Source organism: Lontra canadensis, unplaced genomic scaffold, assembly GCF_010015895.1.
Source record: "Lontra canadensis isolate GAN:19392208 unplaced genomic scaffold, GSC_riverotter_1.0 scaffold77, whole genome shotgun sequence".
NCBI classification, from domain to species: domain Eukaryota; kingdom Metazoa; phylum Chordata; class Mammalia; order Carnivora; family Mustelidae; genus Lontra; species Lontra canadensis.
The window spans coordinates 8,709,609-8,726,830 of NW_022631071.1; positions in this window are offsets into that span (position 1 = coordinate 8,709,609).

The window sequence follows — 17,222 nt, forward strand, 5'->3', positions numbered from 1 at the left end:
ACACTCACAAAGCCTTAAAAAGTATTTTCACAGAAACACTTCCAATTTGAATGGAAATGGCCAGAGACATGCAGAAAATGTAAAAAGCCCTTTTGACCACCCAATTTTACTGGTTGGGAACTAACTGGAAAAAAAAGAAAAGAGAAAAAGCACTCAAACTGCAAATATGTACTAACTTTCATGAAGAAGGAAGAGTAATTCTGAGAGCTGAACCAGGAGACTAGAGAGGCACAGGAAATTATTTCTGGGAAGAAGTAGGATGGAGTCCTACTCAGCGAACTTCAAATATCTTAGTGGCTAGATTTTGGAATTGCTTTGGCTATCCTGCCTCTAATTTTCCCCTTTGTGAACAGTACTTACAGTATGACTGTCCTACTATTGTATGGTGAGGGTGTGAGAGATAGATAACTTATTCCTTCCATTCCAAAGTCTTTAGATGGAGATGAAATGTACTTGAGTTTCTATGCTTAGTAAACTATGAGGTGCTTTGTCCATAATAAAATTTAATTTGAATGATGACATTGTGAACTTTGAACTGATTCAGTAATACCATGAGGCTTTTGGGTGCCTTATTGACACTAGGTAGACCCCAAGACCTTACCTTTACTGCCACCTGCTAGTACTCATTGACTGTTGGCCCACATTTTTCCTTTAGCTCTTCTTTTCAACTATCTTTTAACTCAGGCAAACAGAAAGTGAAACTGCTCCTCAGGTGATAGCAACTGCCCTGACAAGACCTCCAACCTGCCCAGAGCACCCAGACCAGTTTGAGCTTAACTCCTGAGTTATGCCTGCACAGATGGACCATGGAGTGACCTCTAGAATGACTGACAACTGCCTTTACCTCATTATAACACTAAAATCTTTGCCTAAGGAAAAGCACAAGCCTCATTTATATGACATACAATGTGTGTATAGGCATGTATCTTTAAGACACATTTGTGACCTTATGCCAGCCTCTCCATATGATGACAAGGCTTCCTTACCTAAATATTCATCCTTACCCTAAATAAGAAGAATCCATTCACCCTCGCTTAGGGAGTCACATCTTTGGAATCCATTCTCTGTGATCTCCTTATTTGCTGCAAATGAAGTTTTCTTTTTGTGACAGCTCAACCTGGCACAGTTTCTGACTTACCAAAGAGTGAACTCACGTTGGTTCAGTTACATTAGGAAAGGATGACTATATTTTACACATAAGGGGGACAATTTTTTTTTCCAGAAAAGGTTGATACTGATACTTTTAAGGTATATAAACAGATTATTTGATGTTCTTTTCTTCAAGATGTACAACCTAATTTCCTAGCCCTTGAATGGGTTCTGGACTTAGTAAATCACATCTAATGAATGGAATAAAATAGAAATGATGGTAGATGGCTTCATAAACTAAGTAATGAAAAGCATTATGATTGCCTTTTTTACCTCTTTCCTAGATTATTAGCTCTGAGGGAAGTTAGCTGCCATGTTTTCAGATGTTCATGTGGGAAGTGTCTTAGTCAGTTCACGATGGCATAACAAAAATGCTATAGACTGGTAAACTTAAACAATATACATTTACTTCTCTCAGTTTTAAAAGCCAGAAGTCCAAGATCAAGGTTCTGGTTAATTCGCTTCCTAGTGAGAGCTGTCTCCCTGATAATATCCTCACATGGAGAGAGAGAATAAGGGATTGGGGTGAGTGTTCACACTTTTTCCTATCTCTTATTATAAGAGCACTAATCAATCCCATAATGAGGTCTGCACCCTCATGATCTAATTATCACCTGAAATCCCCATCTCCAAATACCATCATATTGGGGATTAGAACTTCAACATATGAATTTTAGGGGATACAAACATGCAGTCCATTGCAGAGAGGAACCAAGGCTTCATGCTATCTATCCCCAAGGTATTGAGGCAACCTGACAACAGCCATGTGAGTGAGTGATCCATCTTAGAAGCAAATTCCCTAGTCCCAGTCAACTCTGCACGCCTTACTGAGCTTAATTGAAATATCATGAAAGCCTATGAACCTGAATGACCCAGCTGAACTACTCTTAGGTTTTCAACCATCAGCAACTGTGTGAGATAATGATTTTTTGTTGTTTTAAGCAGTTAAGTTTTAGGTAATTTTGGTAGCAGTAGATTATTATGATACAAATTTTGTTTTATGTATAATTAGTTGATCTTCTTTCCTTGAAATGCTCAATTGGTTTCAAGAAATAAAACTCATAGTTTCCTCTTTCCTCCCTGGCTACTTATTTTCATATTAATTTATCAGCATATTACTAATTTATAAATATTTAAATTTGAGTTCATCTGAACTTCACTGGCTCTTCTTTTTTAAACGTTTCTGTCTACATCCAAACCCTAAGTGATCTCTTCTACTCATGGCTTTAAACATAATCTATGTGAAAATTACTCTTAAACTTACATATGCCTATACCTCTTCCCTGAACTCCTGACTCAGGTATCCCCTTGATATTTCCACTTGGGTATTGTAAAGACCTATTTTATATTTTTTTATTTTAGCCAGAGGCTTCCATTGAGGTTAAATAATAACTTTGTTGTTTAACCATTAAACAGTCCCTGCTCCCCTTCCCCCAGGGGACTTAAAAACAAGTCCCGGAAACCAGCTCCAGGTAACAAAGCCCAAGTACAAGGGTGGGTCAGGCCAGGTGGAGGTATTCAATCAGTGGGGGCACATACTCTCTCCTTACTACCAAGGTGATGGACTAGTTTCCATGGCTACTGTGGGGTAAATTGTAATTCATTTAGCCACCTGTGTGTGGCCAGGCCAACCACATGGCCTTTGCTCTACAAAAGTTAGTCTGGAAAGCAGGGAGGGGTCATCCTCTGTAAGGGGTGACTGCGAATGGTCTGTTTGATGGTCGGTCTGATTCTTGATGCTTGGCATGAAATAAAGCTTTGCTTAACCTTTGCTCTGTATCAGTCTTGCTCCTTTAATCATGGACCCATTATTGGGGTGCCCATTTTTGGGGGGACCTAACAGGTATCTCATAGAATGAAGGTTTTTTGTTTGTTTTTGTTTCTATTAATATATAATGTATTATTTGCCCCAGGGGTACAGGTCTGTGAATTATCAGACTTATACATTTCACAGCCCTCACATACCCCTCTCAATGTCCATAACCCAACCACCCTATCCCTACCTCCCCACCCATAAGAATCTCTTATGGTTTGTCTCCTTTCTGATTCCATCTTGTTTCATTTTCTCCTTCCCTACCACCCAGTCCCCCTGCCCTGCTCCTCAAATTCCTCATATCAGAGAGATCATATGATGATTGTCCTTCTCTTATATACTTATTTTGCTCAGCATGATACCCTCTAGTTCCATCCACATCATTGCAAATGGCAAGATTTCACTTCTTTTGATGGCTGCATAGTATTCCTATATATATATATATATATATATATATATGGAGAGAGAGAGAGAGAGAGAGAGAGAGAGAGTCACTTCTTCTTTATCCATTCACCTGTTGATGGACAACCAGGTTCTTTCCATAGTTTGGCTACTGTGGACATTGCTGTTATAAACATCTGGGTGCACATGCCCTTTTGGATCACTACATTTGTATCTATAGGGTAAATACCCAGTAGTGCGATGGTTGGGTCAAAGGGTAGCTCTATTTTCAACTTTTTGAGGAACCCCCAGGCTGTTTTCCAGAGTGGTTGCACCAGCTTGCATTCCCACCAACACTGTAGGACTGTTCCCCTTTATCCACATCCTCACCAACATCTGTCATTTCCTGACTTGTTATTTTAGCCATTCTGACTAGTGTGAGGTGGTATATCATTGTGGTTTTGATTTGTATTTCCCTGATATCGAGTGATATGGAGCACTTTTTCATGTGTCTATTGGCCATCTGGATGTCTTCTTTGCAGAAATGTCTGTTCATGTCTTCTGCCTATTTCTTCATTGGATTATTTGTTCTTTGGGTGTTGAGTTTGATACATTCTTTACAGATTTTAGATACTAGCCCTTTATCTGATATGTCATTTGCAAATATCTTCTCCCATTCTGTCAGTGGTCTTTTAGGTTTTTTTTTTTAATTTTTAATTTTTAATTTTTTATAAACATATATTTTTATCTCCAGGGGTACAGGTCTGTGAATCGCCAGGTTTATGCACTTCACAGCACTCACCATAGCACATACCCTCCCCAATGTCCATAACCCCACCCCCCCTACCAACCCCCCTCCCCCCAGCAACCCTCAGTTTGTTTTGTGAGATTAAGAGTCACTTATGGTTTGTCTCCCTCCAATCCCATCTTTTTTCATTAAATCTTCTCCTACCCCATTAACCCCCCATGTTGCATCTCCACTCCCTCATATTAGGGAGATTATATGGTCGCTGTCTTTCTCCGATTGACTTATTTCGCTAAGCATGATACCCTCTAGTTCCATCCACGTCGTCGCAAATGGCAAGATTTCATTTCTTTTGATGGCTGCATAGTATTCCATCATGTATATATACCACATCTTCTTTATCCATTCATCTGTTGATGGACATCTAGGTTCTTTCCATAGTTTGGCTATTGTAGACATTGCTGCTATAAACATTCGGGTGCACGTGCCCCTTCGGATCACTACATTTGTATCTTTAGGGTAAATACCTAGTAGTGCAATTGCTGTGTCATAGGGTAGCTCTATTTTCAACATTTTGAGGAACCTCCATGCTGTTTTCCAGAGTGGTTGCACCAGCTTGCATTCCCACCAACAGTGTAGGAGGGTTCCCCTTTCTCCGCATCCTCACCAGCATCTGTCATTTCCTGACTTGTTAATTTTAGCCATTTTGACTGGTGTGAGGTGATCTCTCATTGTGGTTTTGATTTGTATTTCCCTGATGCCAAGTGATATGGAGCATTTTTTCATGTGTCTGTTGGCCATCTGGATGTCTTCTTTGAAGAAATGTCTGTTCATGTCTTCTGCCCATTTCTTGATTGGATTATTTGTTCTTTGGGTGTTGAGTTTGCTAAGTTCTTTGTAGATTTTGGACACTAGCCCTTTATCTGATATGTCATTTGCAAATATCTTCTCCCATTCTGTCAGTTGTCTTGGTTTTGTTAACTGTTTCCTTTGCTGTGCAAAAGCTTTTGATCTTGATGAAATCCCAATAGTTCATTTTTGCCCTTACTTCCCTTGCCTTTAGCAATGTTCCTAGGAAGATGTTGCTGCAGCTGAGGTCGAAGAGGTTACTGCCTGCATTCTCCTCAAGGATTTTGATGGATTCCTTTCTCACATTGAGGTCCTTCATCCATTTTGAGTCTATTTTTGTGTGTAGTGTAAGGAAATGGTCCAATTTCATTTTTCTGCATGTGGCTGTCCAATTTTCCCAACACCATTTATTGAAGAGGCTGTCTTTGTTCCATTGGACATTCTTTCCTGCTTTGTCGAAGATTAGTTGACCATAGAGTTGAGGGTCTATTTCTGGGCTCTCTATTCTGTTCCATTGATCTATGTGTCTGTTTTTGTGCCAATACCATGCTGTCTTGATGATGACAGCTTTGTAATAGAGCTTAAAATCCGGAATTTTGATGCCACCAACCTTGGCTTTCTTTTTCAATATTCCTTTGGCTATTCAATATTTGTCTTTTCTGGTTCCATATAAGTTTTAGGATTATTTGTTCCATTTCTTTGAAAAAAAAATGGGTGGGATTTTGATAGGGATTGCATTGAATGTGTAGATTGCTTTAGGTAGAATAGACATTTTCACAATATTTATTCTTCCAATGCAGGAGCATGGAACATTTTTCCATTTCTTTGTGTCTTCCTCAATTTCTTTCATGAGTACTTTATAGTTTTCTGTGTATAGATTTTTAGTCTCTTTGGTTAGGTTTATTCCTAGGTATCTTATAGTTTTGGGTGCAGTTGTAAATGGGATAGACTCCTTAATTTCTCTTTCTTCTGTCTTGTTGTTGGTGTAGAGAAATGCAACTGATTTCTGTGCATTGATTTTATATCCTGACACTTTACTGAATTCCTGTACAAGTTCCAGCAGTTTGGGAGTGGAGTCTTTTGGGTTTTCCACATATAGTATCATATCATCTGCAAAGAGTGATAGTTTGACTTTTTCTTTGCCAATTTGGATGCTTTTAATTTCCTTTTGTTGTCTGATTGCTGAGGCTAGGACTTCTAGTACTATGTTGAATAGCAGTGGTGATAATGGATATCCCTGCTGTGTTCCTGACCTTAGCGGAAAAGCTTTCAGTTTTTCTCCATTGAGAATGATATTTGCGGTGGGTTTTTCATAGATGGCTTTGATGATATTGAGGTATGTGCCCTCTATCCCTACACTTTGAAGAGTTTTGATCAGGAAGGGATGCTGTACTTTGTCAAATGTTTTTTCAGCATCTATGGAGAGTATCATATGGTTCTTGTTCTTTCTTTTATTAATGTGTTGTATCACATTGATTGATTTGCGGATGTTGAGCCAACCTTGCAGCCCTGGAATAAATCCCACTTGGTCGTGGTGAACAATCCTTTTAATGTACTGCTGAATCCTATTGGCTAGTATTTTGGTGAGAATTTTTGCATCTGTGTTCATCAAGGATATTGGTCTGTAGTTCTCTTTTTTGATGGGATCCTTGTCTGGTTTGGGGATCAAGGTGATGCTGGCCTCATAAAATGAATTTGGAAGTTTTCCTTCCATTTCTATTTTTTGGAACAGTTTCAGGAGAATAGGAATTAGTTCTTCTTTAAATGTTTGGTAGAATTCCCCGGGAAGCCGTCTGGCCCTGGGCTTTTGATGTTTGGAGGTTTTTGATGACTGTTTCAATCTCTTTACTGGTTATGGGTCTGTTCAGGCTTTCTATTTCTTCCTGGTTCAGTTGTGGTAGTTTATATGTCTCTAGGAATGCATCCATTTCTTCCAGATTGTCAAATTTGTTGGCCTAGAGTTGCTCATAGTATGTTCTTATAATTGTCTCTATTTCTTTGGTATTCGTTGTGATCTCTCCTCTTTCATTCATGATTTTATTTATTTGGGTCCTTTCTCTTTTCTTTTTGATAAGTCTGGCCAGGGGTTTATCAATCTTATTAATTCTTTCAAAGAACCAGCTCCTAGTTTCTTTGATTTCTTCTATTGTTTTTTTGGTTTCTATTTCATTGATTTCTGCTCTGATCTTTATTATTTCTCTTCTCCTGCTGGGTTTAGGGTTTCTTTCTTGTTCTTTCTCCAGCTCCTTTAGGTGTAGGGTTAGGTTGTGTACCTGAGACCTTTCTTGTTTCTTGAGAAAGGCTTGTACTGCTCTATATTTTCCTCTCAGTACTGCCTTTGTTGTGTCCCGCAGATTTTGAACCGTTGTGTTTTCATTATCATTTGTTTCCATGATTTTTTTTTCAATTCTTCTTTAATTTCCTGGTTGACCCATTCATTCTTTAGAAGGATGCTGTTTAGTCTCCATGTATTTGGGTTCTTTCCAAATTTCCTCTTGTGATTGAGTTCTGGCTTCAGAGCATTGTGGTCTGAAAATATGCAGGGAACGATCCCAATCTTTTGATACCAGTTGAGACCTGATTTAGGACCGAGAATGTGATCTATTCTGGAGAATGTTCCATGTGCATTAGAGATGAATGTGTATTCTGTTGCTTTGGGATGAAATGTTCTGTATATATCTGTGATGTCCATCTGGTCCAGTGTGTCATTTAAGGCCTTTATTTCCTGGTTGATCTTTTGCTTGGATGATCTATCCCTTTCAGTGAGGGGAGTGTTAAAGTCCCCTACTATTATTGTATGATTGTCGACGTGTTTCTTTGATTTTGTTGTTAATTGGTTTATATAGTTGGCTGCTCCCACGTTAGGGGCATAGATATTTAAAATTGTTAGATCTTCTTGTTGGACAGTTCCTTTGAGTATGATATAGTGTCCTTCCTCATCTCTTATTATAGTCTTTAGCTTAAAATCTAATTGATCTGAGAAAGGATTGCCAATCCTGCTTTATTCTGATGTCCATTAGCATGGTAAATTGTTTTCCACCCCCTCACTTTACATCTGGAGGTGTCTTCGGGTTTAAGATGAGTTTCTTGTAGGCAACATATAGATGGGTTTTGTTTTTTTATCCGTTCTGATACCCTGTGTCTTTTGATTGGGGCATTTAGCCCATTAACATTCAGGGTAACTATTGAGAGATATGAATTTAGTGCCATTGTACTGCCTGCAAGGTGACTGTTATTGTATGTTGTCTCTGTTCCTTTCTGATCTACTACTTTTAGGGTCTCTCTTTGCTTAGAGGACCCCTTTCAATATTTCCTGTAGAGCTGGTTTGGTATTTGCAAATTCTTTCAGTTTTTGTTTGTCCTGGAAGCTTTTAATCTCTCCTTCTATTTTCAATGATAGCCTAGCTGGATATAGTATTCTTGGCTGCATGTTTTTCTCATTTAGTGCTTTGAATATATCATGCAAGCTCTTTCTGGCCTGCCAGGTCTCTGTGGATAAGTCTGCTGCCAATCTAATATTTTTACCATTGTATGTTACAGACTTCTTTTCCCGGGCTGCTTTCAGGATTTTCTCTTTGTCACTAAGACTTGTAAATCTGACTATTAGGTGACGGGGTGTGGACCTATTCTTATTAATTTTGAGGGGGGTTCTCTGAACCTCCTGGATTTTGATGCTTGTTCCCTTTGCCATATTGGGGAAATTCTCTCCAATAATTCTCTCCAATATATCTTCTGCTCCCCTCTCTCTTTCTTCTTCTTCTGGAATCCCAATTATTCTAATGTTGTTTCATCTTATGGTGTCACTTATCTCTCAAATTCTCCCCTCGTGGTCCAGTAGCTGTTTGTCCCTCTTTTGCTCAGCCTCTTTATTCTCTGTCATTTGGTCTTCTATATCGCTAATTCTTTCTTCTGCCTCATTTATTCTAGCAGTGAGAGCCTCCATTTTTTTTTTTAAAGATTTTATTTATTTATTTGACAGAGGGAGAGATCACAAGTAGGCAGGAAGGCAGGCAGAGAGAGAGAGGAAGGGAAGCAGGCTCCCCACGGAGCAGAGAGCCCGATGCGGGGCTCGATCCCAGGACCCTGGGATCATGACCTGAGCCGAAGGCAGAGGCTTTAACCTCTGAGCCACCCAGGCGCCCCGAGAGCCTCCATTTTTGATTGCACCTCATTAATAGTTTTTTTTATTTCAACTTGGTTAGATTTTAGTTCTTTTATTTCTCCAGAAAGGGCTTTTATCTCTCCTGAGAGGGTTTCTCTAATATCTTCCATGCCTTTTTCAAGCCCGGCTAGAACCTTGAGAATTATCATTCTGAATTCTAGATCTGACATATTACCAATGTCTGTATTGATTAGCTCCCTATCCTTTGGTACTGCCTCTTGTTCTTTTTTTTGTGGTGAATTTTTCCGCCTTGTCATTTTGTCCAGATAAGAGTATATGAAGGAGCAAGTAAAATACTAAAAGGGTGGCAACAACCCCAGGAAAATATGCTTTAACCTAATCAGAAGAGATCCCAAATCGTGAGGGGGGGGGGGAGAGGGGATAAAAAGAGGTTCCGAAAGAAAAGAAAAAAAAGAAAGAAAGAAAAAAAATGAATAAAGAAAAAATATAAAAAAGAAAATATATATATATATATATTAGATAAACTAGTTAAAAAACGTTAAAAAAGAAAAGAGTAAAAGTTAAAAAAATAGCAGAAGAAGAGAAAAAAAAATTGAAAAAGAAAAAAAAATTAAATTAACTACAAGTCTAAAGGATCATGTGGAGAAAGCCAGGAGTTCCGTGCTTTGCTTTCTCCTCCTCTGGAATTCCGCTGCTCTCCTTGGTATTGAAACTGCACTCCTTGGTAGGTGAACTTGGTCCTGGCTGGATTTCTTGTTGTTCTTCTGGGGGAGGGGCCTGTTGTAGTGATTCTCAAGTGTCTTTGCCCAAGGCGGAATTGCACTGCCCTTACCAGGGGCCCGGCTGAATAATCAGCTCGGGTTTGCTTTTGGGAGCTTTTGTTCCCTGAGCGCTTTCTGTAGAGTTCCGGAGGACGGGAATGAAGATGGCAGCCTCCCAGTCTCCGGCCCAGAGGAGCCGAGAGCTCGGGGCCTCACTCCTCAGTGCGCCCTCAGAGAACAGCGCCTAATTACTCCCATCTGCCTGGCCTCCGGCTGCGCTTCGAGCTCACCGAGCCTGCTACCATTTCAAGGTAAGCCGGAGCTGTGAGCTCACTCCTCAGCTCCGTCTCTGTAGCCAGCTTCCCTGTTCTAATACCTGTAAGTTCTGCGACCCTCAGATACCCCCGATCCTTCTGTGATCCTGCGGGACCTGAGGCCACGCTGACCCCGCGTGGGCTTCACCCTGGTTAAGCCTCTGGAGCGATGTGCCTCAGCAGAACAGACTTTTAAAAGTCTTGATTTTGCACTCCGTTGCTCCGCCGCTTGCTGGGAGCCGGCCCCTCCCCCCGCGGTCTATCTTCCCACCGCTTTGGATTCACTTCTCCGCCAGTCCTACCTTTCAGAAAGTGATTGATTTTCTGTTTCTAGAATTGCTGTTCTTCTTCTCTTTGATCTCCCATTGGATTTGTAGGTGTTTGCAATCTTTAGATAAGCTATCTAGCTGATCTCCCGCTACCTGAAGTAGTCTCAGCCTGCTACTTCTCCGCCATCTTGACTCCACCCGCTCTTTTAGTTTTGTTGACTGTTTCCTTTGCTTTGCAAAAGCTTTTGATATTGATGAAGTCCCAATAGTTCATTTTTGCCCTTGCTTCCCTTGCCTATGGTGATATTTCTAAGAAGTTGTTGTGGCTGAGGTTGAAAAGGTTGCTGCCTGTGTTCTCCTGAAGGATTTTGATGGATTCCTGGTTCATACTGAGGTCCTTCATCCATTTTGAGTCTGTTTTTGTGCCTGGTGTAAGGAAATGGTCCAGTGTCATTTTTATGTATGTGGCTATCCAATTACTCAACACCACTTGTTGAAGAGACTGTCATTTTTCCATTGGACATTGTTTCCTGCTTTGTCAAAGATTAGTTGACCATAGAGTTGAGGGTCTATTTCTGGGCTCTCTATTCTGTTCCATTGATCTATTTGTCTGTTTTTGTGCCAGTACCATACTGCCTTGATGATGACAGCTTTGTAATAGAGGTTGAAGTCTGGAATTGTGATGCCACCAACTTTAGTTTTCTTTTTCGACATTCCTCTGACTTTTGGAGTCTTTTCTGGTTCCACATAAATTTTAGGATCATTTGTTCCATTTTTTAAAATTGATGGTATTTTGATAAGAATTGCATTAAATGTGTAGATTGCTTTAGGTAGCATAGACATTTTCACAATATTTTTCTTCTAATCCATGAGAATGGAACGTTTTTTCCATTTCTTTGTGTCTTCCTCAATTTCTTTTGTGAATACTTTGCAGTTTTGTGTACAGATTCTTTGCTTCTTTGTTTAGGTTTATTCCTAGGATTCTTACGGTTTTGGGTGCAATTGTAAATGGGATTGACTCCTTGATTGCTCTCTCTTCTGTCTTGCTGTTGGTGTATAGAAATGCAACTGATTTCTGTGCATTGATTTTATATCCTGGCACATTACTGAATTCCTGCATGAGTTCTAGCAGCTTGGGGTAGAGTCTTTTGGGTTTTCCACATAAAGTATCATATCATATCGTCTACAGAGTGACAGTTAGACTTCTTCTTTGCCAATTCAGATGCCTTTTATTTCTTTTTGTTGTCTGATTGCCGATGCTAGGACTTCCAGTACTATGTTGAATAGCAATGGTGAAAGTGGACATCCCTGCTGTGTTCCTGACCTTAGAGGAAATGCTTTCAGTTTTGCCCATTGAGAATGATATTCACGGTGGGTTTTTCATAGATGGTTTTGATGATATTGAGGTATGTACCCTCTATCTCTACATTTTGAAGAGTTTTGATCAAGAAAGAATGCTTTACTTTGTCAAATGCTTTTTCAGCATCTATTGAGAGTATCATATGCTTCTTGTTCTTTCTTTTATTAATGTATTCTATCACACTGATTGATTTGCAAATGTTGAACCAACCTTGTAGCCCAGAAATAAATCCCACTTGGTTGTCGTGAATAATCCTTTTAAGGTACTGTTGGATGCTATTGACTAGTATTTGGTGAGAATTTTTGCATCTGTGTTCATAATGGATATTGGTCTGTAATTCACGTTTTGGATGGCATCTTTGGTTTTGGGGTCAGGTAATGCTGGCCTCATAAATTGAATTTGGAAGTTTTCTTTCCATTTCTGTTTTTTGGAACAGTTTCAGGAGAATAGGAATTAATTCTTCTTTAAGTGTTTGGTAGAATTCCGCTGGAAAGCTGACTGGCTCTGGGCTCTTGTTTGTTGGGAGATTTTTGATGACTACTTCAATCTCCTTACTGCTTATGGGTCTGTTCAGGTTTTCTGTTTCTTCCTGGTTCAGTTTTGGTATTTTATAGGTCTCTAGCAATGCATCAATTTCTTCCAGATTGCCAAATTTGCTGGTGTATAGTTGCTTATAATATGGTTTTATAATTGTATTTATTTGGTGTTGGTTGTGATCTCTACTTTTTCATTCATGATTTTATTAACTTGGGTCTTTTCTCTTTTCTTTGTCATAAGTCTGACCAGATTTAAAAATCTTATTAATTCTTTCAAGGAATCACTTTCTAGTTTCGTTTATCTGTTCTACTGTTCTTATGGTTTCTGGGTCATGATTTCTGTTCTGATCTGTATTATTTCTCTTCTGCTGCGTTTAGGGTTTCTTTGCTCTTCTTTCTCCAGCTCCTTTAGTTGTAGAGTTAGGTTGTTTACTTGAGACCTTTCTTGTTTCTTAAGAAAGGCTTGTATCTGTATATACTTTCCTCTCAGGGCTGCCTTTCCTGTGTCCCAAAGATTATGAAGAGATATGTTTTCATTTTCACTTGTTTCCATGAATTTTTTGAATTCTTCTTTAATTTCCTGGTTGACCCATTCTTTAGTAGGGTGGTCTTTAGCCTCCATGTATTTAAGTTGTTTCCAACTTTCCTCTTGTGGTTGAGTTCTAGTTTCAAAGCACTGTGGTCTGAAAATATGCAGGGAATGATCCCGATCTTTTTTTTTTTTTTTTAAGATTTTATTTATTTATTTGACAGGCAGAGATCACAAGTAGGCAGAGAGTCAGGCAGAGAGAGAGGAGGAAGCAGACTCCCCACTGAGCAGAGAGCCCAATACGGGGCTTGATCCCAGGACCCTGGGATCATGACCTGAGCCGAAGGCAGAGGCTTTAAGCCACTGAGCCACCCAGGCACCCCAGATCCCAATCTTTCGCTACTGGTTAAGACCTGATTTGTGACCCAGGATGTCATCTATTCTGGAGCCTGCTTCATGTGCACTAGAGGAGAATATGTATTCCGTTGCTTTGTGATGGAATGTTCTGAATATATCTGCGATGTCCATCTGGTCCAGTGTGTCATTTAAAGCTTTTATTTCCTTGTTGATCTTTTGCTTAGATGATCTGTCTGTTTCAATGATGTGGGTGTTAAAATCCCCTACTATTATTGTATTATTGTTGATATGTTTCTTTGATTTTGTTATTAATTGGTTTATATAATTGGCTGCTCCCTTGTTAGGGTCATAGGTAGTTAAAATTGTTAGATTTTCTGGTTGTATAGACCCTTTAAGTATGATATAGTGTCCTTCCTCATCTCTTATTTTAGTCTTTGTTCTAAAATCTAATTTATCTGATATAAGGATTGACACCACAGCTTTCTTTTGATGACCATTAACATGGTCAGTAGTTTTCCACCCCCTGACTCTAAATCTGGAGGTGTCTTTGGGTATAAAATGAGTTTCTTATAGACATCATTTTGATGTGTTTTTTTTTTTTTTATCCATTTTGATACCCTGTTACCCTCTTTTGATTGGGGCATTTAGCTTACTTACACTGAGGGTAACTTTTGAAAGATATGAATTTAGTACCATCATATTGCCTGTAAGGTGACTGTTGCTGTATATTGTCTCTGTTCCTTTCTGGTCTATTAGTTTTAGGCTCTATCTTTGATTAGAGGACCCCTTTCAATATTTCCTGTAGGGCTGGTTTTGTGTTTGCAAATTCTTTTAATTTTTTTGTCCTGGAAGCTTTTTATGTCTTCTTCTATTTTCAATGACAGCTTAGCTGAATATAGTATCTTGGCTGCATATTTTTCTCATCTAGTGCTTCTGAATATATCATGCCAGTACTTGCTTGCCTGCCAGGTCTCTGTGGATAGGTCTGGTGCCAGTCTAATGTTTCTACCATTGTAAGTTACAGACTTATTGTCCCCAAGCTACTTTCAGGATTTTCTGTCACTGAGCCATGTAAATTTCACTTTTAGATGATGGAGTGTGGACCTATTTTTATTGATTTTGAGGAGGATTCTCTGTGCCTCCTGGAATTTGATGCTTGTTTCCTTCGCCATATTAGGGAATTCTCTCCTATAATTTGCTCCAATATGCGTTCTGCCCCTCTCTTTTTTCTTCTCCTGGGATCCCAATTATTCCAATATTGTTTCATCTTATATTATCACTTATCTCTCGAACTCATGCTCTGTAGTTATTTGTCTCTCTTTAGCTCAGCTTCATTATTCTCTATCATTTGGTCTTCTATATCACTAATTCTCTCTTGTGCTTCATTTAACCTAGCTAAGAGCCTCCATTTTTTATTGCAGCTCATTAATAGCTCTTTTGATTTCACCTTGGTCAGATTTTAGTTCTAACCAAGTTTATTTCTCCAGAATTAACTAAACTATATTTATATGTAGAAATTTCTGTATGTTTCTCTTTCTCTCTCTCTCTGTGTATGTGTGTATGTATGTGTGTGTGTGTGTGTGTGTGTGTATATATATATATATATATAAAACTTATTTAGTTTATTTCTCCAGATAGGTTTTTATTTCTCCAGAAATGGATTCTCTAATATCTTCCATGCCTTTTTTTGATCCCAGCTAGCCCCTTGATAATCTTCATTCTGAGCTGTAGTTCTGACATATTACCAATGTTCATATTGATTAGGTCCCTAGTTGTTGGTGCTGCCTCTTGTTCTTTTTTTTTTTTTTTTTTTGTGGTGAGTTTCTCCTCCTTGTCATTTTATCCAGATAAGAATATATGAATGAGAGAATAAAATACTAAAAGGGTGGCAAAGACCCCAGAAAATACACACTAACCAAATCAGAAGAGACCCCAAACCAGGGGGAGAATAAAAGGGAAAAATATATTAGACTGTTGAATAGAACAGAGCCACCCACTTGATTTTGGTTGTATTCTGGTCTCTTAGAAGCAAGTACCTCCCAAAATTTTAAAGAAAGAAAAACTTATAAATATACAAAAATAAGGGTAAACACAATGAAGGGATGAAATATGACTGTAAAGATGAAAATTGAAAATGATTCTAGAAAAGGAATTGATAATATAAGTTGGTTGGAAAAAAAAAAAAAGAGAGAGAGAGAGAAGAGAATGTGATCAGGCTGGATACTAGAACAAAGCCATGCACTAGATTTAGCATATATTTTGCTCTATTAGAAAAAAATTGTATCTCAAATTAAAAAAAATAACCTATATGCATAAAAATAAGATTAAATACAATGAGGGGATAAAATATGACATAACATTGGAAATTTAAAAAAATAAAATATTAATAAGATAAAAATAGTTTAAAACGTTTAAAGAAGAAAGATGAAAAGTTAAAAAAATAGACTAAGAAAAAATAAAATTCAAAAAATTTAATTTTGCATGACTAAAGGATCATGGCGAAAATGCCATGAATTCTGTGTGTTGCTTTCCCCTCGCTATGGAGTTCCATAGTTCTTGTTGCTCAGTGAACTTGATCATGGCTAAATGGTCTTACTGATCTTCTAGGGGAGAGGCCTGTTGCAGCTGATTCTCAAATGTCTTTGCCTGAGGTGGAATTGCACCACCCTTGCCAGGGGCCAGGCTAAGTAATCTGCTTGAATTCACTTTCCGTAGCTTTTGTTCCCTGAAAGTTTTTCGTAGAGTTTTGGAGATGGAAATGAAAATGGAAGCTTCCCAATCTCCAGCCTAGAGGAGCTGAGAGCTTGGGGCCCCACTCCTCAGTGTACTTTCAGAGAAAAGTAGTCAATCCCTCCCATCTTCCTGGTCCCTGGCTGCACTCTGTGCTCACCAGCCTGTGACTGAGCATTTCTATCTCCAGTGCACGGCCCCATTTGGAGTCTCCAAACCTAGCAGATTCCTGCAGCATGCTCCCTCACTGCTCCTCCCAGAAGAGGGAGGGGGTCTCTCCTGATCTGCCACTTATGGAGTCCCTGTTTGAAGAGCAGTGACCTGACTGTGCCTTGGATCATGATTTATAGTAGCCCCAAGCTGAGAGCTCACTCTTGAGCTCCATCTCTGTAGCCAGCAGATACCTGGGAGCTCTGCCACACTTGGACTCCCCTGGTCTTTCTTGATCCCACAGGTCCTGAGACTACACTGTCCCTGTGAGGGCTTCACCCCTTCTTAGTCTCTGGAGAAATGTGCCTCAGTGGAGCAGACTTCTTAAAGTTCTGATTTTGTGCTTAGCTGTTCCGCAGCTTGCCGGGAGCCAGCCCCTCCTCCCACAGTCTATCTTCTTATCACTTTGGATTCACTCCTCTGCACATCCTACCTTCCAGAAAGTGGTCAGTTTTCTGTTCCTAGAATTGTTCCTCTTCTTCTCTTCTATCTCCTGTTGAGTTTGTAGGTGTTTGGAATGGTTTGATAACTATCTAGCTGAATTCCTGGGACCCAATGATATTTCAGTATCTTACTCCTCCAACATTTTGCTTCCTCTCCTTCTTGATTTTTACCTTAAATTCTGTGTCAGGCATATTACTTATTTCTCTTTGCTTAGATCTCCTGCTGTGATTTATCTTGTTCCTTCATTTGGAACATATTTCTCTGTCTCTTCATTTTATCTACCTCTCTTTGTCTGTTTTTCTATTAGGAAAACCAGCTATGTCTTCTTCTCTTGAAAACAGTGGCTTCAATAAGAAAAAGTGGCATTCAATAATGCCCTTGAGTGCAGTGTTCTCTATTCACCAGAACCTGGCACTTCAGGGGAGTCTCGTATGTGTGTTGTTTGCATCTTGTTATGGTGTGTGAGTCATTCTTCCTTTCTGTAAAGACTCCTACTCTGACTCTTTTTGTCTGTTGTGGGCTGTGCTTACTTTCTGTGATGTTTGTGAGATACAGACAGGCCAGTTCTGAAGGGACATAACAGCAGAAGGACTTGGAGGTGAGGCCATGGTGTTAACAAAATTTGCAATGAGCCTAGACCACATTCCCTACA